The following is a 24,290-nucleotide window of genomic DNA, read 5'->3' as shown; positions in this document are numbered from 1 at the left end:
AGGGGAACTAATGGGCCACATGGGCCTTGTGTGTGAGAGAGAGAGGGGAGGGGGCCTTAGGGCTGCCCCCCCCTTGAGGAGTCCTAATTAAACAAGGAGGGGGGTGGCGCCCCCTCTTTCCCTCCCTCTCTCCCTCTCCTTCCTTCCCCCTTCCCCTTCCTTGTTGGACTATGAAAGGTGGAGTCTTACTCCTACTAGGAGGAAGACTCCTCCCCTCCTTGGCGCGACCAAGGGCCGCACTACAACAAAATTGACATACTGTGACGAAAATCCTCATGACGATGGTGGAGAACGTCACATAAATTCCTAATGCGTGATGTTGTCGTAGGTGACGTCACCAATTATCGCAAATCGGTGACGATAAACGTCACCGAATTGCCTCGACCTTTCAGCACACCTGGCTCCCAATTTTTGTGACATTTTGGTAATTTTCATGATGAGCCCACTAGAGTCACCGAGTACTATGAATGTGAGAAGATCGTTTTTTCCATGTTAGGTATTGTATTCAGACTCGGCAAAGCTAGTTCTTGGGTAATTGAGCGATTGGACCCATGCGTCAGTGTTGGCACTGGGACCTGCCATAGTTTTTTCAAAGGCTGCTGAGGGTTGTAATTATTTTTCTCGATATAATATAAATAGGTAGTGGGCATGGAAATGCTTATATTAGTTCTTTTTTATAAAGGTAAAATTTATTTTGTTCTTTCTAATATAAATAGGTAGTGGTTGGGCAAAAAACTTGAATCGAGCGTCTGTGAGCTCATGTGTTTATCTCAAAAATAAAAATGAAAATAAGGGAGCCAAGAGGACATTATTTTCATATCTATAATATAATAAATAGTTAGTGTGTATGCAAAAAAACATCAATGGCACACTCGTGAGCTAATGTTGTTACATTTAGCTCTCAAAAGTTAAAATGGAAATATGAGAGTTGATGGGATTTTTTTAATCCTTATCACCCACCTTTTAAAACGATGCCACACCAAGAATTTAGAACCACAGAGCAAAAAAAGAAAAGAAAAGAAACAGAATTCAGCTCCAAGTGGTGATCCAATTTGGCGCTAGGTCTCACGCCACGCTCTGTGCCTCCAAATAAAATCCTAGCCCAAAAAATCCCCAACAGATACACCTGTACCAACTCGCACCTGACTCAGATCTCATCTCACCGGCGGCGCCTCCAAATCACACGCCGCCAGCCGCGCCCCGATGCCGACGTGCCATGTTTGCTGCCTTGTCCGACCTCCATGCTACCTCCACCGCCACTTCATGGATGGCTTGTCAACCATCGCCCCATCCATCTCTGGCACCTTCCCCATCTTCGTTTCTCACCGCGTGCCTCACCAAGATCTGGACGCTGCCTCACCACCCCTCCATGCCCACTACTTGAGATGTAGATGGTGATTTAGAAGATTGGTTTCGTCCAGCGACCAACAAGGCGGCGGCGGCAGGAGACACCAGGTTTGGGAGAGGCGACCCAATGATGCAGATAGGCTAGGGGATGGGTTGGAAACTCTGCAAGGAACCCGGCTACAGCACCATTAGATCTGCTCCCCTTCAACTACTCGAGGGTAATATTTCGCTGGTTCCTTTTTCTTCCATAATTTCCTGATGTAAGATTTGTGATCTGGAATTTGACTCTTCTAACCACCTATTTGAGATCTCCTTTTCCTAGTTGCAGTTCATCTAGATCAGGAGTAAGATCAATGTCCTTTGCTCTTATCAAAGGTATGGTTCATACTTCTATGTTCCGAACTGTCTCTAAATTGCTACAATGAATATTTTCAACTCAAGTTTCCCCTTTAAGCTGCGATATTATGCAATCTCCAGCATGCTCAAGAACATCTAATATGTGACTAGACTCTACGTTCAGAGTATTAACAGTGCAACTATACTAGGAATAGCCGAGGGCTTGTATCATGGGCCATACCATAGTTACTAGCTGCTGAAAAATCTATATACTAAAAGGTTCATTCAGATGCTAATTCTGCTCGGTGGAACAGAAAATGATTATGTTATTCTGTAATATTTTTTCTCCATGTGAACACTTGTCAGTACGTATACTCTGTCTCTTCTATTTATTCCCCTATAACGCAGGCGCATTAATCGACTGCTCACCGTAGGTAGCAGGACTGGGTTTGCAATATCAAGATAATCTTATCGACCTTGCTATGTTGGTAAAGTCTGAAGCTTAAACTTTTTACTAACTTCTCCACTTTCTGTTTTCTTACAGTCCAGTACTTGACAATTCCTTACCTGGTTGTGTATGCCTACCATTTAAGCTCATCGTGTCCTTCCTTTGTGCATAACTTGTATTTTTATTTGTTATATTTAGATTGAGTAAGCATCGTACAACTCCAGTGCACGTACACAATTAGCTGTAGCTGTTGGGGAAGGTGAGTAAGCACACAACTGATTAAAATAGTGTAGATAGTACTAGTACTAGTTGCTTATGGCACGTAGTTGTACAGAAGGTGATGAACGGCCAAATTCATAGCATGTCTGAATCAATTCAGAGATGAGAAAACATACAGTTAATAGGAATAATGTGGCATGTAGTGGTTGGGTGATGACCTCCAGATATTGCATTATTCTGAGATTGTTCAGTACATTGAATGGATGAATGGCTGTCACTTCTTACTAAAGAAACAATTTTGTGTTTTGATCTGCGATTTTTTAGTACATTACCGATCTGTTTTTGTAGTGATGTGCTGATCTAAACTTTTGTAGTAACCAAAGCGTCAAACAACTATACTTATGCAACTAATTATGAAATATGTTCAGTAGATTACTATAGTTCATTGTCATATGCTGCCCTACTGGACTCGCTAGTCATTCACAAGCTACTTAGAACTTTAAGTAGCACACTAGTTAAAAGTGCAGCAGGGATCGATGTAAATTTTTTTGACTGACAATTTTTATACAAGTTTGTGTCTTCTTGTTTTGCCAAACTAATATACCGTTTTATTGGCCCATCTGCATACCCGCAAATCTAGTTAATAATGTACTCAGATTCGTAATTTGATAGATATATGCTTCTTAGTGGTACTGTTATACATTTTTATCTTGTATGTTTTCATCTCATTAAGATGCAACACGCTGTTGTGTTTCCTCAGTTTATAGGCATTGGGGGGAGTTAGCTGTGAGATTTGAAGCACAAGACAGAGCACTTGAAGAGATGCAAAGGAAGCATCAACAAGAATTGGAAGCTGTGAAGAAGAGCCAACAGAAGAAGAATGAAGCCTGGGAAAAGAAGCAACACATGATACAGTTAACCTGATTGGTTTTCTATTGAGGGCTCAAGCAACTCAACAAGATTCCATTGTCTTGTGTATTGTCGTGTCAAACTTGATTCGGTGTTATTTTTTATTTTCATTTCTATTTAGAGGATGATTTGCCTAAGAGATTGAATATATAATATGATTTGTCTTTTGGTTCATAATGTGATTTGGCTCACAATTTATTTATATAATGTGATGTGATGTGAATTAAATACTTACTGTTGAAATGCATTTGCAATATAGTGGATCTGATAATTCATTGCAAATTATTCAAAATATAGTAAATGTATTTTGATGTCATCTTCATCGATAATGAAAGTAGTGATGCTCGTAGTGGGGTAATCTGTGCGGGTGTTGATGTGGCATAAAGTCAGTAACGTTGCTCCATCATTGAATATTGTACAACATGGCATCTTTGCTCCTAACTTGTGACATCAATCCACCGTCATAGAAATAGCAAGCTATTGACGTTCTATAAAACGTCACCGAAGGTCCCATTTTCAGTGACACTGTTTTGCGTGCGCCATCACGAGAAGTAATCTGTGACGGGGATTCCATGACGATGCTCGTGACGCCCATAAAACGTCACTTAGGTGTAATTTGTGACGTTATTAGCTGTTCGATGACATTTTTTGGCTCGTCATAGTAGGCCTAATCTCTTGTAGTGCCGGCCGGCCTCCCCCCTTGCTCCTTTATATATGGGGGCAGGGGGCACCCTAGAACACAAGTTGATCATTGATCTCTTAGCCGTGTGCGGTGCCCCCCTCTACCATAATCCACCTCGACCATATCGTTGCAGTGCTTAGGCGAACCCCTGCGCCGGTAGCTTCTTCATCACGGTCATCATTCCGTCGTGATGACGAAGCTCTCCCTCAACACTCAGCTGGATCGAGAGTTCGTGGGACGTCACCGAGCCGAACGTGTGCAGATCGCGGAGGTGCCGTACTTTCGGTACTAGGATCAGTCGGATCGTGAAGACGTACGACTACATCAATCGCGTTGTCATAATGCTTCCACTTACGGTCTACGAGGGTACGTGGATTACACTCTCCCCTCTCGTTGCTATGCATCACCATGATCTTGCGTGTGCGTAGGAAACTTTTTGAAATTACTGCGTTCCCAACAGTGGCATCCGAGCTAGGTCTATGCGTAGATGTTATATGCACGAGTAGAACACAAGTGAGTTGTGGGCGATAATAGTCATACTGCTTACCAACATGTCATACTTTGATTCGGCGGTATTGTTGGATGAAGCATCCCGGACCGACATTACGCGTACGCTTACGCGAGACTGGTTCTACCGACGTGCTTCGCACACAGGTGGCTGGCGGGTGTTAGTTTCTCCAACTTTAGTTGAATCGAGTGTGGCTATGCCCGGTCCTTGTTGAAGGTTAAAACAGCACATACTTGACGAAAAATTGTTGTGGTTTTGATGCGTAGGTAAGAACGGTTCTTGCTAAGCCCGTAGCAGCCACGTAAAACATGCAACAACAAAGTAGAGGACGTCTAACTTGTTTTTGCAGGGCATGTTGTGATATGATGTGGTCAAGACGTGATGAGATATAAATTGTTCTATGAGATGATTATGTTTTTGAAATTATCGGCCACTGGCAAGAGCCTTATGGTTGTCTCTTTATTGCATAAGATGCAAGTGCCATGTAATTGCTTTACTTTATCGCTATGCGATAGCAATAGTTGCCAAAGCAATAGTTAGCGAGACGACCATATGATGACACATTGATAGAGATCAAGATGATAGAGATCATGGTGTCATGCCGGTGATGATAGAAATCATGACGGTACTTTCGAGATGGAGATCAAAGGCACAAGATGATGATGGCCATATCATGTAACATATTTTGATTGCATGTGATGTTTATCTTTTATACATCTTATTTTGCTTGGTTCGGCGGTAGCTTTATTAGATGATCCCTTACTAAAATTTCAAGGTATAAGTGTTCTCCCTGAGTATGCACCGTTGCGACAGTTCTTCGTGCTGAGACACCACGTGATGATCGGGTGTGATAAGCTCTACGTTCACATACAACGGGTGCAAGCCAGTTTTGCACATGCAGAATACTCGGGTTAAACTTGACGAGCCTAGCATATGCAGATATGGCCTCGAAACACTGGAGACAGAAAGGTCGAACGTGAATCATATAGTAGATATGATCAACATAGTGATGTTCACCATTGAAAACTACTCCATCTCACATGATGATCGGACATGGTTTAGTTGATATGGATCACGTGATCATTTAGATGACTCGAGGGATGTCTATCTAAGTGGGAGTTCTTAAGTAATATGATTAATTGAACTTAAATTTATCATGAACTTAGTCCTGATAGTATTTGCATATCTATGTTGTAGATCAATAGCTCGCAAATAGCTTCCTCGTTTTATGTATGATATGTTCCTAGAGAAAACTAAGTTGAAAGATGATAGTAGCAATGATGAGGACTTGGTCCGTGATCTGAGGATTATCCTCATTGCTGCACAGAAGAATTATGTCCTTGATGCACTGCTAGATGACAGACCTATTGCAGAAGCAGATACAGACGTTATGAACGTTTGACAAACCTCGGTATGATGAGTACATGATAGTTTAGTGCACCATGCTTTACGGCTTAGAACCGGGACTTCAAAAATGTTTTGAACGCCACGGAGCATATAAGATGTTCCAAGAGTTGAAATTGGTATTTCATACTCATGTCTGTGTCGAGAGGTATGAAACCTCTGACAGTACTTTGCCTACAAATGGAGGAGAATGGCTCAACCAGTGAGCATGTGCTTAGATTGTCTGGGCACTACAATTGCTTGAATCAAGTGGGAGTTAATCTTCCAGATAAGATAGTAATTGACAAAGTTCTCTAGTCACTATCACCAAGTTACTAGAACTTCGTGATGAACTATAATATGCAAGGGATGACGAAAGTAATTCCCGAGCTCATCTCGATGTTGAAATTGGCGAAGGTAGAAATCAAGAAAGAGCATCAAGTGTTGATGGTTTACAAGACCACTAGTTTCAAGAAAAGGGTAAAAGAATAGAAAGGGAACTTCAAGAAGAATGACAAACAAGTTGTCACTCCCGTGAAGAAACCCAAAGCTAGACCCAAGCTTGAAACTGAGTGCTTCTACTGCAAAGGAAATGGTCACTAGAAGTGGAACTGCCCTAGATACTTGGCGGATAAGAAGGATCGCATAGTGAACAAAGGTATATTGGATATACATGTTACTGATGTGTACTATACTAGTGTTTATAGCAACCCCTCGGTATTTGATACTGGTTCAGTTGCTAAGAGTAGTAACTCGAAACGGGAGTTGTAAAATAAACAGAGACTAGTTAAGGGCGAGGTGATGATGTGTGTTGGAAGTGATTCCAAGGTTGATAAGATCACCATCGCACACTCCCTTACCTTCGGGATTAGTATTGAACCTAAAATAAATGTTATTTGGTGTTTGCGTTGAGCATGAATATGATTGGATCATGTTTATCGCAATACGATTATTCATTTATGTCAAAGAATAATTGTTGTTCTATTTACATGAATAAAACCTTCTATGGTCATACACTCAATATAAATGGTTTATTGAATCTCGATTGTAGTGATACACATATTCATAAATATTGAAGCCAAAAAATGCAAAGTTAATAATGATAGTGCAACTTATTTGTGGCACTGCCGTTTAGGTCATATTGGTGTAAAGCGCATGATGAAACTCCATGCCGATGGACTTTTGGAATCACTTGATTATGAATCATTTGATGCTTGCGAACCATGCCTCATGGGCAAGATGACTAAGACTCCGTTCTCCGGAACAATGGAGCGAGCAACTGACTTATTGGAAATAATACATACTGATGTATGCAGTCCGATGGGTGTTGAGGTTCGCGGTTGGTATCATTATTTTCTGACCTTCACAGATGATTTGAGCAGATATGGGTATATCTACTTGACGAAACATAAGTCTGAAACATTTGAAAAGTTCAAAAGAATTTCAGAGTGAAGTGGAAGATCATCGTAACAAGAAAATAAACTTTCTACGATCTGATTGCGGAGACGAATATTTGAGTTACGAGTTTGGCCTTCATTTAAAACAGTGTGGAATAGTTTCACAAACTCACGCCACCTGGAACACCACAGCGTAATGGTGTGTCCGAACATCATAACCGTACTTTATTAAATATGGTGCGATTTATGATGTCTCTTACCGATTTACCACTATCATTTTGGGGTTATGCATTAGAGACAGATGCATTCACGTTAAATAGGGCACCATCTAAATCCGTTGAGACGACACCTTATGAACTGTGGTTTGGCAAGAAACTCAAGTTGTCGTTTCTTAAAGTTTGGGGCTGCGATGCTTATGTGAAAAAGCTTCAACCTGATAAGCTCGAACCCAAATCGGAGAAATGTGTCTTCATAGGATACCCAAAGGAGACTGTTGGGTACACCTTCTATCACGGATCTGAAGGCAAGGCATTCGTTGCTAAGAATGGATCCTTTCTGGAGAAGGAATTTCTTTCGAAAGAAGTGAGTGGGAGGAAAGTAGAACTTGATGAGGTAACTGTACCTGCTCCCTTGTTGGAAAGTAGTTCATCATAGATCTGTTCCTGTGACTCCTACACCAATTAGTGAGGAAGCTAATGATGATGATCATGTAACTTTGGATCAAGTTACTACCGAACCTCGTAGGTCAACCAGAGTAAGATCCGCACCAGAGTGGTACGGTAATCCTATTCTGGAAGTCATGTTAGTTGACCATGACGAACCTACGAACTATGAGGAAGCGATGATGAGCCCAGATTCCGTGAAATGGCTTGAGGCCATGAAATCTGAGATGGGGTCCATGTATGAGAACAAAGTGTGGACTTTGATTGACTTGTCCGATGATCAGCGAGCATTGAGATTAAATGGATCTTCAAGAGGAAGACGGACGTTGATAGTAGTGTTACTATCTACAAAGCTAGAATTGCCGCAAAAGGTTTTCGACAAGTTCAAGGTGTTGACTACGATGAGAGTTTCTCACTCTTATCTATGCTTAAAGTCTGTCTGAATCATGTTAGCAATTGCCGCATTTTATGAAATTTGGCAAATGGATGTCAAAACTGCATTCCTTAATGGATTTCTTAAAGAAGAGTTGTATATGAGGCAACCAGAAGGTTTTGTCAATCTGAAAGATGCTAACAAAGTGTGTAAGCACCAGTGATCCATTTATGGGCTGGTGCAAGCATCTCGGAGTTGGAATGTACGCTTTGATAGTGTGATCAAAGCATATAGTTTCATACAGACTTGCGGTGAACCCTGTATTTACAAGAAAGTGAGTGGGAGCACTACAACCTTTCTCATAAGTATATGTGAATGACATATTGTTGATCGGAAATGATGTAGAATTTTCTGGAAAGCATAAAGGAGTGTTTGAAAGGAATTTTTCAAAGAAAGACCTCGGTAAAGCTGCTTACATATTGAGCATCAAGATCTATGGAGATAGATCAAGACGTTTGAGAAGTTTTTTCAATGAGTACATACCTTGACAAGTTTTTGAAGTAGTTCAAAATGGAACAGTCAAAGAAAGAGTTCTTGCCTGTGTTGCAAGGTGTAAAATTGAGTAAGACTCAAAGCCCGACCACGGCAGAAGATAGAGAGAGAATGAAAGTCATTCCCTATGCCTCAGCCATAGGTTCTATAAAGTATGCCATGTTGTGTACCAGACCTATTATATACCCTGCCCTGAGTTTGGCAAGGGAGTACAATTTTGATCTAGGAGTAGATCACTGGACAGCGGTCAAAATTATCCTTAGAGGACTAAGGAAATATTTCTTGGTTATGGAGGTGATAAAGAGTTCGTCGTAAAGAGTTACATCGATGCAAGCTTTTACACCGACCCGGATGACTCTCTGTCTCAATCTGGATACATATTGAAAGTGGGAGCAATTAGCTAAAGTAGCTCTATGCAGAGCATTGTAGACATAGAATATTTGCTAAATACATACGGCCCTGAATGTGGCAGACCCCTTGACTAAACTTCTCTCACAAGCAAAACATGATCACACCTTAGTACTCTTTTGGTGTTAATCACATGGCGATGTGAACTAGATTACTAACTCTAGTAAACCCTTTCAGTGTTGGTCACATGGAGATGTGAACTATGGGTGTTAATCACATGGTGATGTGAACTATTGGTGTTAAATCACATGGCGATGTGAAATAGATAATTGACTATAGTGCAAGTGGGAGACTGGAGGAAATATGCCCTAGAGGCAATAATAAAGTTATTATTTATTTCCTTATTTCATGATAAATGTTTATTATTCATGCTAGAATTGTATTAACCAGAAACTTAGTACATGTGTGAATACATAGACAAAACAAAGTGTCCCTAGTATGCTTCTACTTGACTAGCTCGTTTATCAAAGATGGTTATGTTTCCTAACCATAGACATGTGTTGTCATTTGATGAACGGGATCACATCATTAGGAGAATGATGTGATGAACAAGAACCATTCGTTAGCTTAGCATTATGACCGTTACAGTTTCATTGCTACTACTTTCTTCATGACTTATACATGTTCCTCAGACTATGAGATTATGCAACTCCCGAATACCGGAGGAACACCTTGTGTGCTATCAAACGTCACAACGTAACTGGGTGATTATAAAGATGCTCTACAGGTGTCTCCGATGGTGTTTGTTGAGTTGGCATAGATCGAGATTAGGATTTGTCACTCCGTGTATCGGAGAGGTATCTCTGGGCCCTCTTGGTAATGCATATCACTATAAGCCTTGCAAGCATTGTGACTAATGAGTTAGTTGCGGGATGATGCATTACAGAACGAGTAAAGAGACTTGCCGGTAACGAGTTTGATTAGGTATTGAGATACCGACGATCGAATCTCGGGCAAGTAACATACCAATGACAAAGGGAACAACGTATGTTGTTATGCGGTTTGACCGGTGAAGATCTTCGTAGAATATGTGGGAGCCAATATGAACATCCAGGTTCCGCTATTGGTTATTGACCGACGATGTGTCTCGGTCATGTTTACATAGTTCTCTAACCCGTACGGTCCGCATGCTTAACGTTCGTGACGATCGGTATTATGAGTTTATGTGTTTTCATGTACCAAAGATAGTTCTGAGTCCCGGATATGATCACGGACATGACGAGGAGTCTTGAAATGGTCGAGACATAAAGATGGATATATTGGATGATTATTTTCGGACACCGGATGAGTTCCGGGGGTCACCGGATAATTATGGGAGTGTCGGGGGGTTATCGGAACCCCCGGAGGAACTAATGGGCCAACATGGCCTTGTGAGAGAGAGAGAGGAGGGGGCCTTAGGGCTGGCCGCCCCCCCTTGAGGAGTCCGGATTGGACAAGGAGGGGGGCGGCGCCCCCTCTTTCCCTTGTTGGGGAACATAGTAATTTCAAAAAAATCCTACGCACACGCGGGATCATGGTGATGCATAGCAACGAGAGGGGAGAGTGTTCTCCACGTACCCTCATAAACCAAAAGCGGAAGCGTTAGCACAACGCGGTTGATGTAGTCGTACGTCTTCACAATCCGACCGATCCAAGTACCGAACGTACGGCACCTCCGAGTTCAGCACACGTTCAGCTCGATGACGTCCCGCGAACTCTGATCCAGCAGAGCTTCACAGGAGAGTTCCGTCAGCACGACGGCGTGATGACGGTGATGATGTTGCTACCGACGCAGGGATTCGCCTAAGCACCACTACGATATGACCGAGGTGGAATATGGTGGAGGGGGGCACCGCACACGGCTGGAATAGATCAACATATCAACTTGTGTGTCTAGAGGTGCCCCCCTGCCCCCGTATATAAAGGAGCAAGGGGGAGGCCGGCCGGCCCTGTAGGGCGCGCCAGGAGGAGGAGTCCTCCTCCTAGTAGGAGGAGGACTCCCCTCTTTCCTACTCCTACTAGGAGGGGGAAAGGAAGGGGGAGAGGGAGAAGGAAAGGGGGCGCCGCCCCCCTCTCCTAGTCCAATTCGGACCAGAGGGGGAGGGGCGCGCGGCCTGCCCTAGGCCAGCCCTCTCTCTCTCCACTAAGGCCCATAAGGCCCATTATTTCTCCCGGGGGGGTTCCGCTAACCCTCCGGCACTCTGATTTTCTCCGAAACCACTCGGAACACTTCCGGTGTTCGAATATAGTCGTCCAATATATCGATCTTTATGTCTCGACCATTTCGAGACTCCTCGTCATGTCCATGATCATATCCGTGACTCCGAACTACCTTCGATACATCAAAACACAAAAACTCATAATACCGATCGTCACCAAACTTTAAGCGTGTAGACCCTACGGGTTCGAGAACTATGTAGACATGACCGAGACACGTTTCCGGTCAATAACCAATAGCGGAACCTGGATGCTCATATTGGCTCCCACATATTCTATGAAGATCTTTATCGGTCAAACCGCATAACAACATACGTTGTTCCCTTTGTCATCGGTATGTTATTTGCCCGAGATTCGATCGTTGGTATCTCAATACCTAGTTCAATCTCGTTACCGGCAAGTCTCTTTACTCGTTCTGTAATGCATCATCCTGCAACTAATTCATTAGTTACATTGCTTGCAAGGCTTATAATGATGTGCATTACCGAGAGGGCCCAGAGATACCTCTCCGACAATCGGAGTGACAAATCCTAATCTCGAAATACGCCAACTCAACAAGTACCTTCGGAGAAACCTGTAGAGCACCTTTATAATCACTCAGTTACGTTGTGACGTTTGGTAGCACACTAAGTGTTCCTCCAATAAACGGGAGTTGCATAATCTTATAGTCATAGGAACATGTATAAGTCATGAAGAAAGCAATAGCAACATACTAAACGATCAAGTGCTAAGCTAACGGAATGGGTCAAGTCAATCACATCATTCTCCTAATGATGTGATCCCGTTAATCAAATGACAACTCATGTCCATGGCTAGGAAACTCAACCATCTTCGATTAACGAGCTAGTCAAGTAGAGGCATACTAGTGACACTATGTTTGTCTATGTATTCACACATGTATTATGTTTCCGGTTAATACAATGCTAGCATGAATAATAAACATTTATCATGATATAAGGAAATGAATAATAACTTTATTATTGCCTCTATGGCATATTTCCTTCAGTCTCCCACTTGCACTAGAGTCAATAATCTAGATTACACAGTAATGATTCTAACACCCATGGAGTTTTCGTGCTAATCATGTTTTGCTCGTGGAAGAGGCTTAGTCAACGGGTCTGCAACATTAAGATCCGTATCTATCCTGCAAATCTCTATGTCTCCCACCTGGACTTGGTTCCGAATGGAATTGAAGCGTCTCTGGATGTGCTTGGTCCTCTTGTGAAATCTGGATTCGTTTGCCAAGGCAATTGCACCAGTATTGTCACAAAAGATTTTCATTGGACCCGATGCACTAGGTATGACACCTAGATCGGATATGAACTCCTTCATCCAGACTCCTTCATTTGCTGCTTCCGAAGCAGCTATATATGTACTCTGCTTCACACGTAGATCCCGCCACAACGCTTTGTTTAGAACTGCACCAACTGACAGCTCCACCGTTCAATTTAAACACGTATCCGGTTTGCGATTTAGAATCATCCGGATCAGTGTCAAAGCTTGCATCGACATAACCATTTACGACTAGCTCTTTGTCACCTCCATAAATGAGAAACATATCCTTAGTCCTTTTCAGGTATTTCAGGATGTTCTTGACCGCTGTCCAGTGATCCACTCCTGGATTACTTTGGTACCTCCCTGCTAGGCTAATAGCAATACACACATCAGGTCTGGTACACAACATTACATACATGATAGAGCCTATGGCTGAAGCATAGGGAACATCTTTCATTTTCTCTCTATCTTCTGCAGTGGTCGGGCATTGAGTCTGACTCAACTTCACACCTTGTAACATAGGCAAGAACCCTTTCTTTGCTTGATCCATTTTGAATTTCTTCAAAACTTTGTCAAGGTATGTGCTTTGTGAAAGTCCTATCAAGCGTCTTGATCTATCTCTATAGATCTTGATGCCTAATATGTAAGCAGCTTCACCGAGGTCTTTCATTGAAAAACTCTTATTCAAGTATCCTTTTATGCTATCCAAAAATTCTATATCATTTCCAATCAGCAATATGTCATCCACATATAATATCAGAAATGCTACAGAGCTCCCACTCACTTTCTTGTAAATACAGGCTTCTCCAAAAGTCTGTATAAAACCATATGCTTTGATCACACTATCAAAACGTTTATTCCAACTCCGAGAGGCTTGCACCAGTCCATAAATGGATCACTGGAGCTTGCACACTTTGTTAGCTCCCTTTGGATCGACAAAACCTTCCGGTTGCATCATATACAACTCTTCTTGCAGAAATCCATTCAGGAATGCAGTTTTGACATCCATTTGCCAAATTTCATAATCATAAAATGCGGCAATTGCTAACATGATTCGGACAGACTTAAGCATCGCTACGGGTGAGAAAGTCTCATCGTAGTCAATCCCTTGAACTTGTCGAAAACCTTTCGCAACAAGTCGAGCTTTATAGACAGTAACATTACCGTCAGCGTCAGTCTTCTTCTTGAAAGTCCATTTATATTAAATGGCTTGCCGATCATCGGGCAAGTCAACCAAAGTCCACACTTTGTTCTTATTCATGGATCCCATCTCAGATTTCATGGCCTCAAGCCATTTTGCGGAATCTGGGCTCATCATCGCTTCTTCATAGTTTGTAGGTTCACCTTGGTCAAGTAACATGACCTCCAGAATAGAATTACCGTACCACTCTATGCGGATCTTACTCTGGTTGACCTACGAGGTTCAGTAGTAACTTGATCTGAAGTTTCATGATCAATATCATCAGCTTCCTCACTAATTGGTGTAGGTGTCACAGGATCCGGTTTCTGTGACGAACTACTTTCCAATAAGGGAGCAGGTACAGTTACCTCATCAAGTTCTACTTTCCTCCCACTCACTTCTTTCGAGAGAAACTCCTTTCTAGAAAGGATCCATTCTTAGCAACGAATGTCTTGCCTTTGGATCTGTGATAGAAGGTGTACCCAACAGTTTCCTTTGGGTATCCTATGAAGACACATTTCTCCGATTTGGGTTCTAGCTTATCAGGTTGAAGCTTTTTCACATAAGCATCGCAGCCCCAAACTTTAAGAAACGACATCTTTGGTTTCTTGCCAAGCCACAGTTCATAAGGCGTCGTCTCAATGGATTTTGATGCTGCCCTATTTAACGTGAATGCATCCGTCTCTAAAGCATAACCCCAAAATGATAGCGGTAAATCAGTAAGAGACATCATAGATCGCACCATATCTAGTAAAGTACGATTACGATGTTCGGACACACCATTATGTTGTGGTGTTCTAGGTGGCGTGAGTTGCGAAACTATTCCGCATTGTTTTAAATGTAGACCAAACTCGTAACTCAAATATTCTCCTCCACAATCAGATCGTAGAAACTTCATTTTCTTGTTATGATGATTTTCCACTTCACTTTGAAATTCTTTGAACTTTTCAAATGTTTCAGACTTATGTTTCATTAAGTAGATATACCCATATCTGCTCAAATCATCTATGAAGGTGAGAAAATAACGATACTCGCCGCGAGCCTCAACATTCATCGGACCACATACATCAGTATGTATGATCTCCAACAAATTTGTTGCTCGCTCCATTGTTCCGGAGAATGGTGTCTTAGTCATCTTGCCCATAAGGCATGGTTCGAAAGTACCAAGTGATTCATAATGAAGTGATTCCAAAAGTCCATCAGTATGGAGTTTCTTCATGCGCTTTACACCAATATGACCCAAACGACAGTGCCACAAATAAGTTGCACTATCATTATCAACTCTGCATCTTTTGGTTTCAACATTATGAATATGTGTATCACTATTATCGAGATTCAACAAAAATAGACCACTCTTCAAGGGTGCATGACCATAAAAGATATTACTCATATAAATAGAACAACCATTATTCTCATATTTAAATGAATAACCGTCTCGAATCAAACAAGATCCAGATATAATGTTCAAGCTTAACGCTGGCACCAAATAAGAATTATTTAGGTCTAAACCTAATCCCAAAGGTAGATGTAGAGGTAGCGTGCCGACGGCGATCACATCGACTTTGGAACCATTTCCCACGCGCATCGTCACCTCGTCCTTAGCCAGTCTTCGCTTAATCCGTAGTCCCTGTTTCGAGTTGCAAATATTAGCAACAGAACCAGTATCAAATACCCAGGTGCTACTGCGAGCTCTAGTAAGCTACACGTCAATAACATGTATATCACATACCTTTGTTCACCTTGCCATCCTTCTTATCCACCAAATACTTGGGGCAGTTCCGCTTCCAGTGACCAGTCTGCGTGCAGTAGAAGCACTCAGTCTCAGGCTTAGGTCCAGACTTGGGTTTCTTCTCTTGAGCAGCAACTTGTTTGCTGTTCTTCTTGAAGTTCCCTTTCTTCTTCCCTTTGCCCTTTTTCTTGAAACTGGTGGTCTTGTTGACCATCAACACTTGATGCTCCTTCTTGATTTCTACCTCCGTAGCCTTTAGCATTGCGAAGAGCTCAGGAATTGTCTTATTCATCCCTTGCATATTATAGTTCATCATGAAGCTCCTATAGCTTGGTGGAAGTGATTGAAGAATTCTGTCAATGACACTATCATCCGGAAGATTAACTCCGAGTTGAATCAAGTGATTGTTATACCCAGACATTTTGAGTATATGTTCACTGACAGAACTATTCTCCTCCATCTTGCAGCTGTAGAACTTATTGGAGACTTCATATCTCTCAATCCGGGCATTTGCTTGAAATATTAACTTCAACTCCTCGAACATCTCATATGCTCCATGATGTTCAAAACGACGTTGAAGTCCCGGTTCTAAGCCGTAAAGCATGGCACACTGAACTATCGAGTAGTCATCAGCTTTGCTCTCCCAGACGTTCTTAACGTCGTCAGTTGCATTTGTAGCAGGCCTGGCACCCAGCGGTGCTTCCAGGACGTAATTCTTCTGTGCAGCAATGAGGATAATCCTCAAGTTACGGACCCAGTCTATGTAATTGCTACCATCATATTTCAACTTTGCTATCTCAAGGAATGCATTAAAATTCAATGGAACAACAGCACGGGCCATCTATCTACAATCAACATAGACAAGCAAAATACTATCAGTTACTAAGTTCATGATAAATTTAAGTTCAATTAATCATATTACTTAAGAACTCCCACTTAGATAGACATCCATGTAATCATCTAAGTGATCACGTGATCCAAATCAACTAAACCATGTCCGGTCATCACGTGAGATGGAGTAGTTTTCAATGGTGAACATCACTATGTTGATCATATCTACTATATGATTCACGCTCATCAAGTTTAACCCGAGTATTCTGCGTGTGCAAAACTGGCTTGCACCCGTTGTAGATGAACGTAGAGCTTATCACACCCGATCATCACGTGGTGTCTCAGCACGACGAACTTTGGCAACGGTGCATACTCAGGGAGAACACTTTTATCTTCAAATTTAGTGAGAGATCATCTTATAATGCTACCGTCAATCAAAGCAAAATAAGATGCATAAAAGATAAACATCACATGCAATCAATATAAGTGATATGATATGGCCATCATCATCTTGTGCTTGTGATCTCCATCTCCGAAGCACTGTCATGATCACCATCGTCACCGGCGCGACACCTTGATCTACATCGTAGCATCATTGTCGTCTCGCCAACTATTGCTTCTACGACTATCGCTACCGCTTAGTGATAAAGTAAAGCAATTACAGGGCGATTGCATTGCATACACTAAAGCGACAACCATATGGCTCCTGCCAGTTGCCGATAACTTGGTTACAAAACTTGATCATCTCATACAATAAAATATAGCATCATGCCTTGACCATATCACATCACAACATGCCCTGCAAAAACAAGCTAGACGTCCTCTACTTTGTTGTTGCAAGTTTTACGTGGCTGCTACGGGCTGAGCAAGAACCGTTCTTACCTACGCATCAAAACTACAACGATAGTTCATCAAGTTAGTGTTGTTTTAACCTTCTCAGGGACCGGGCATAGCCACACTCGGTTCAACTAAAGTTGGAGAAACTGACACCCGCCAACTACCTATGTGCAAAGCACGTCGGTAGAACCAGTCTCGCGTAAGCGTACGCGTAATGTCGGTCCGGGCCGCTTCATCCAACAATACCGCCGAACCAAAGTATGACATCCTGGTAAGCAGTATGACTTGTATCGCCCACAACTCACTTGTGTTCTACTCGTGCATATAACATCTACGCATAAAACCTCGCTCGGATGCCACTGTTGGGGAACGTAGTAATTTAAAAAAAATCCTACGCACACGCAGGATCATGGTGATGCATAGCAACGAGATGGGAGAGTGTTGTCCACGTACCCTCGTAGACCGAAAGCGGAAGCGTTAGCACAACGTTGTTGATGTAGTCGTACGTCTTCACGGTCCGACCGATCAAAGTCCCGAACGTACGGCACCTCCGAGTTCAGCACACGTTCAGCTCGATGACGTCCCGCAAACTCCGATCCAGCAGAGCTTCACAGGAGAGTTCCGTCAGCACGACGGTGTGATGACGGTGATGATGTTGCTACCGACGCAGGGCTCGCCTAAGCACCGCTACGATATGACCTAGGTGGAATATGGTGGACGGGGGCACCGCACACGGCTAGAATAGATCAACAAATCAACTTGTGTGTCTAGAGGTGCCCTCCTGCCCCCGTATATATAAAGGAGCAAGGGGGGAGGATGGCCGGCCCTGTAGGAGCGCCAGGAGGAGGAGTCCTCCTCCTAGTAAGAGTAGGACTCCCCTCTTTCCTACTCCTACTAGGAGGGGGAAAGGAAGGGGGAGAGGGAGAAGGAAAGGGGGGCGCCGCCCCCCCTCTCCTAGTCCAATTCGGACCAGAAGGGGAGGGGCGCGCGGCCTGCCCTAGGCCAGCCCTCTCTCTCCATTAAGGCCCATAAGGCCCATTATTTCTCCCGGGGGGTTCCGGTAACCCTCCAGCACTCCGGTTTTCTCTGAAACCACTCGGAACACTTCCGGTGTCCGAATATAGTCGTCCAATATATCGATATGTACGTCTCGACCATTTCGAGACTCCTCGTCATGTCCATGATCATATCTGGGACTCCGAACTACCTCCGGTACATCAAAACACAAAAACTCATAATACCGATCGTCACCAAACTTTAAGCGTGCGGACCCTACTGATTCGAGAACTATGTAGAAATGACCGAGACACGTTTCCGGTCAATAACCAATAGCGGAACCTGGATGCTCATATTGGCTCCCACATATTCTACGAAGATCTTTATCGGTCAAACCGCATAGCAACATACGTTGTTCCCTTTGTCATCGGTATGTTACTTTCCCGAGATTCGATCGTTGGTATCTCAATACCTAGTTCAATCTCGTTACCGGCAAGTCTCTTTACTCATTCCGTAATGCATCATCCCGCAACTAATTCATTAGTTACATTGCTTGCAAGGCTTATAACGATGTGCATTACCGAGAGGGCCCAGAGATACCTCTCCGACAATCGGAGTGACAAATCCTAATCTCGAAATACGCCAACTCAACAAGTACCTTCGGAGACACCTGTAGAGAACCTTTATAATCACTCAGTTACGTTGTGACGTTTGGTAGCACACAAAGTGTTCCTCCGGTGTCGGAGTAAATGACCACGGGTAGACTAACCGACCCCCCTGGCTCTTCAAGAAATTATCGGGCCGATCGAGCCTTCAAGCACCCAAAGCACAGGGCTGCCTTCCCCTGGCTGGCTATCTCACGGGCCGACTACTGGAAGACGGCCCGGCCCTAAAAACCCTCCCGAAGAGAGCCACAAGATGGCCGACTCCAAGAAGCCGGCCACAAGAGGACCGACTCCCAGAAGCCGGCCACAAGAAGACCGGCTCCCGGCAAGCGGCCAAGATTGCACCCTCAAGAGCTGCACCCACATAACGGTGACGAGACGGGTGTGGCTACAGTACAGCCTGCCACTCCCGAATCCCGGAGCATGCATGGCCACTGTTGCCATGTTGACCATGACGCCACCCACGACACGCTGTCAGTACGGCCCGCGGGCGGCGGGCCCCTTCACCCAGAGAGATGCTCGAAGACGGCCAAGCCTCCCCCAGTCGGCCTGGGGCATAGCCGGCTCCCAATAGCCGGCTACCTCCCTCCCTCGAAGTATGTGCATCATTAAGGAGACAAGACGAGGTAAGGCTACAGTGAGAGCTTGCCAGGCGGCGGCACTGTAGCCATGCTTACCTCGGCAAAGCCCTTGTCATCAAGGGCGAGGCTATAGTAACCAGCCACCGGCAAGACCCCCAGGCGGTGGGGCTGGCCTGTCGGCCAAGAGGCCGGCAGCCGGCTGGACCCACCAGTCGGCGGGCCCCAGCGGCTGGCGGAGAAGCCGGCGAATACAGACACTGACGGCTAGGACCCGCGTCCAGCCAGATTACCATTGTACCCCTGGGGGGTAGGCCTATATAAACCCCCCGGGGCACCCATGCAAAGGGTTGATCTCTTAGAGTTTTAGACACCATATAGAGAGAAGAGGAGAGCTAGCCTTGCCCTTCTTCTTCCTCTAGCCAAACAGCTCAAGGAGCCTCTTGTAGCCACTTGTGTTGATCTAGTGATCATGCGGAGACCCCGCAGAGCAGGACTAGGGGTGTTATCTCCACGAAGAGCCCCGAACCTGGGTAAGATTCGCTGGCGTGCATGTCTTCGCCTTATCCCGTTTCCAGGCACCGGCGATGTCTTACTGGCTCCCACAATGATAAGCCACCCGTTGGCATATGTCGCACCGACCACCCGACATTTGGCGCCCACCGTGGGGCAAGGTACACCGTCGTCCGGAGACCTGTTCTGGACGGGAACCCTTTTTCTCCCCAGCGAGCATAGCCAGCCCGGCATGCCCGATGGCGCTTGCCCCAATGCGCTGCAAGGCGTCTATGACGCCTGCGCGGCGAGCAGCCTCACCGATATTCTTGGCGAGGCTCGCATCTCCGACGAGCCTGCGTCTGACGCGGGCGCAGACTGCCCCGAGAGCCGCCTCGTCAGCCTCCTCGACCAGCTTCTCGTCTCCAGCAAGCTTGCTGTGGACTTGGAGTCGGTCGGCTCCACCGACCCGATGCTTGTCGACCCCGACACGGCATCGCTTGACGCCTTCCCCACCAATGTGGAGATCATGACGACCCTCTTCCTCGAGCCGACAGTGGCAGCAGCGCTGTCACCGAGGTCCTGGTCATCAGCCACGGTGCCGCCTCAGGCGAGAACGCCCACGACGCCCTACAAGCGGCGCTACACGACTTGTCCGCCCCCATCCCGGCCGACGCCGACGCCGAGACACTGGAGGCACGCCGCCTCGCCCTCATCGCGGAGGGCCAGAAGATAGCATCCATGAGACGCCTCACTGAGGCTCACCAGCGCGAAGTCAACCGCGCCGCCTTTGGTACGCCGCCTCTTGGCAGGCCGAGCCGAGCCGACATCGTCAAGAAGCGCGGCGCGGCCATCGCCAGCATGTTGGGAGCAGACCGCCCAGTCTACGCCACGCCACTCGAGAACCTGCGTGCCGCTCAGGCGGCCGTAGACGAGCTGAACGGGCTGGGGGCCGATGAGCTCCCCTACATGACTAGACGCATCCAGCAGCTGATCGATGCGGCCACAGAGCGGCATGAAGCCAGCGCCCACGCTGAAAGTCCTCTCCCACGCCGAGAGCATGGCGCGACGTCCCGGACGCCGACTGTAGATGGCGCCCATGCAAGAAAAGACAAGGAGCCGGCTGCTAGCCGCAGTCGGACTCGGCTCATCATCGAGCGCGATGCAGAAGGCCGCCCCCGAGCTGTGGAACGATGAGGCGATCCGCCTCCTCCCCCGCCTCGTGGGGAGAGATATCCCACCCCGCCGCCTGTTACGCATCCGACTCTCGGCGGCCGAGAGGGCCACGCGAAGGAGTCGGCGAGAATGACGCCTGCCACCGGATCGACCGCCTAGCGCGATCCCTGGCGCTAGGAGAAGAAGATGATGTCGGCCCGCCTTGCTTTGGCCCCCGCATCCGCGATGAACCCTTCCCCAAAGGGTTCTCGCGCCCAAGAGACACGCCAAAATACAACGGCTCCGTGAAGCCGGAAGACTGGTTGATCGATTACTCCACCGCAGTCCGCATAGCGAACGGCAACAGGCGCGTTGCCGTGAAGTACATCCCGCTCATGCTTCAAGGCACGGCACACACTTGGTTGAACAGCCTCAAGCCCTACAGCATCAAGAGCTGGCTAGACTTCACGGAAGTCTTCATCCGCAATTTCACCAGCACGTACAAGCGGCCCCCCAAGCCCCGCTAGCTCTCCTTGTGCGTCCAAGGGCCCAGCGAATCAACTCGCGACTACCTCACGCGTTGGGCCGAGCTCCGCAACTCCTGTGAAGGGGTGCACGAGGTTCAAGCCATAGAGTACTTCACCACCGGGTGCCGAGAGGGCACCCTCCTCAAGCACCGGCTCCTCTGCGACGAGCCGACTACCCTCGACGAGCTACTGATCATAGCAGAAAAGTACGCCACGACCGACTCTTCAATGAAGACCGAGCTTCGAGTGGATGCCTCTGGAAAGGTGCTCACTCGGGCTCCCAAGACGCCGGCTGGTGACTCCAGTCGACGCCCTTACCAGAACGACAACAAGCGCAAGGGCCCTATGCCGCCTTCCACCAGTTGGCAAGTAGCCACAGTCGAAGACGAACAACCTGAAGAGCGGCCCATGCCCAAGAAGCAGAAGGGCGGCAGGCCGGCTTGGCAGCCGGCTTTCTCCTACGAGCAAACCCTTGACGCCCCCTGCAAGTTCCACAGCGGCGCAAAGCCGTCCAACCACACGACTCGGAACTGTCATTGGCTCACGCGGATCTCCAAAGGCGAAGGGTTGGTGCCGCCTCCACCTGCTGGCTAGCCACCTCTAGCCCCTCAGCAGCCGGCTGCTCGACCAGCAGTCGAAGCCATTCGAGACGAGTTCTCGGACGAGCACGCCGCCTACGTCGTCTTTACAAGCCAAACTGAAGACAGGCGCAGTCGGCGCCGACAACACCAAGAAGTCAACGCGGTCGCCTCTAACAGCCCAGAGTTTATGCATTGGTCTGAGAAGCCTATCAGCTGGAGCCGGGCCGATCACCCAGAGGTGATGCCGTCTCCCGGCTCTTATGCGTTGGTGTTAGACGCCACCCTCGCGACAGAAAGGCGAGCTGCCCGTTTCTCCTGTGTACTGATTGACGGTGGGAGCAGCATCAACATACTGTACCGTGACACCATGGAGAAGCTGAACATCAAGACAAAGCAACTCATGCCAAGCCGTACTGTGTTCCATGGCATCGTACCCGGCCTGCCCTGCTCACCAATTGGCAAGATCAAGATGGATGTTCTCTTAGGAGGCAAGGATCACTTCCGCCGAGAGGCAATCTGGTTTGAAGTGGTGGATCTAGAGAGGCCTTACCACGCGTTGCTTGGCCGACCTTCCCTGGCCAAGTTCATGGATGTGCCCCACTACGCCTACCTCAAGATGAAGATGCCGAGTTCGAAGGGGATCATCACCATAGCCGGAGACTACAAGAAATCCCCTAAGTGTGCTGCAGCCAGCAGCCGGCTGGCCGAGTCCCTCATGATTGCTGAAGAAAAAAAGATGCTGGACCGAGTCGTGGCCATGGCCGGCAAGCAGCCGGCCCTGTCCCCTGACCCCAAGGAATATGATGCTCAAGGCTCCTACCAGCCGGCCAAGGAAACAAAGAAGATACCTCTGTCCCAAAGAACCTGGAGAGGTTTGCCGTCATTGGAGCAAACCTGTACAGCAAATAGGAAGGCGAGCTCGTCGATTTCCTCCGTGAGAATCGAGACATCTTTGCATGGTCCCCAAAGGACATGTCGGGTGTTCCGAAGGATTTCTCTAAGCACAAGCTACACGTCCGAGCAGACGCAAAACCAGTCAAACAACCTCTCCGCCGACTGTCGGAGGAAAAGAGAAGGATTGTAGGAGAAGAGATAGCCCGACTTTTGGCAGTCGGCTTCATTATGGAGGTGTTTTTTTCTAGAATGGCTTGCCAACCCGGTCCTTGTATTGAAGAAAAACAATAAATGGCGCATGTGTAGATTACACCACCCTCAACAAAGCTTGCCCCAAAGATCCGTTTGCCTTACCTCGAATCGATCAAGTGATAGACTCCATAGCCGGATGCGATCTGTTGAGTTTCTTGGATGCTTACTCAGGCTACCATCAGATCAAGTTGGATCCAGCCGACCGCCTGAAGACCGCCTTCATCACACCATTCGGAGCTTTTTGCTACCTGACTATGACATTCGGCTTGAGAAATGCCTGTGCCACTTTGCAGCGTTGCATGCAGAAATGCCTCCTCAAGCAACTCGGCAGAAATGCCCACGTCTATGTAGACGATATTGTGGTGAAGATGGAGAAGCGCGGCACCCTGCTGGAAGACCTCCGAGAAACATTTGACAACTTGCGCCGGTTTCAGATCAAGCTCAACCCTGAGAAATGCGTGTTCGGAGTACCATCCGGCCAGCTTCTAGGCTTCTTGGTCTCCGAACGCGGCATCGAGTGCAACCCAGTGAAGATCAAGGCCATAGAGAGAATGGAGATTCCTACCAAGCTGCGAGACGTCCCAAAGTTTACCGGGTGCCTGGCCTCCCTCAACCGCTTCAACAGCCGGCTTGGAGAGAAGGCTCTCCCCCTGTACCGACTCATGAAAAAGTCCACCCACTTCGAGTGGAACGACCAAGCAGACCAAGCTTTTCACGATTTGAAGAAGATGCTGACCACGCCACCTGTCTTGGCGGCGCCGACTGAGAAAGAGCCCATGCTCCTTTACATTGCCGCGACTAGCCGAGTGGTCAGCACAGTTATTGTGGTCCAACGCCCAGAAAAAGGCCGGGCTCTGTTAGTCCAGAGGCCGGTGTAT

At 46.4% G+C, this 24,290-nt stretch overlaps 1 long non-coding RNA gene across 2 annotated transcripts; it reads left to right on the top strand.

Moving 5' to 3' along the window:
- Positions 1-215: 215 nt before the first annotated feature.
- On the top strand, positions 216-3,487 carry LOC109746704 (uncharacterized). Of its 2 annotated transcripts, XR_002228845.3 has the most exons (3): positions 1,083-1,722; positions 2,118-2,171; positions 3,111-3,487. It is a non-coding gene; the product is annotated as an uncharacterized lncRNA (long non-coding RNA). The 2 variants fall into 2 exon arrangements; XR_012201531.1 differs by having other exon boundaries at positions 216-2,171.
- Positions 3,488-24,290: the final 20,803 nt, after the last annotated feature.

Source organism: Aegilops tauschii, chromosome 1 (genome assembly GCF_002575655.3).
Source record: "Aegilops tauschii subsp. strangulata cultivar AL8/78 chromosome 1, Aet v6.0, whole genome shotgun sequence".
Classification (NCBI taxonomy): Eukaryota; Viridiplantae; Streptophyta; class Magnoliopsida; order Poales; family Poaceae; genus Aegilops; species Aegilops tauschii.
This window is presented reverse-complemented; position numbering and strand designations above follow the sequence as displayed.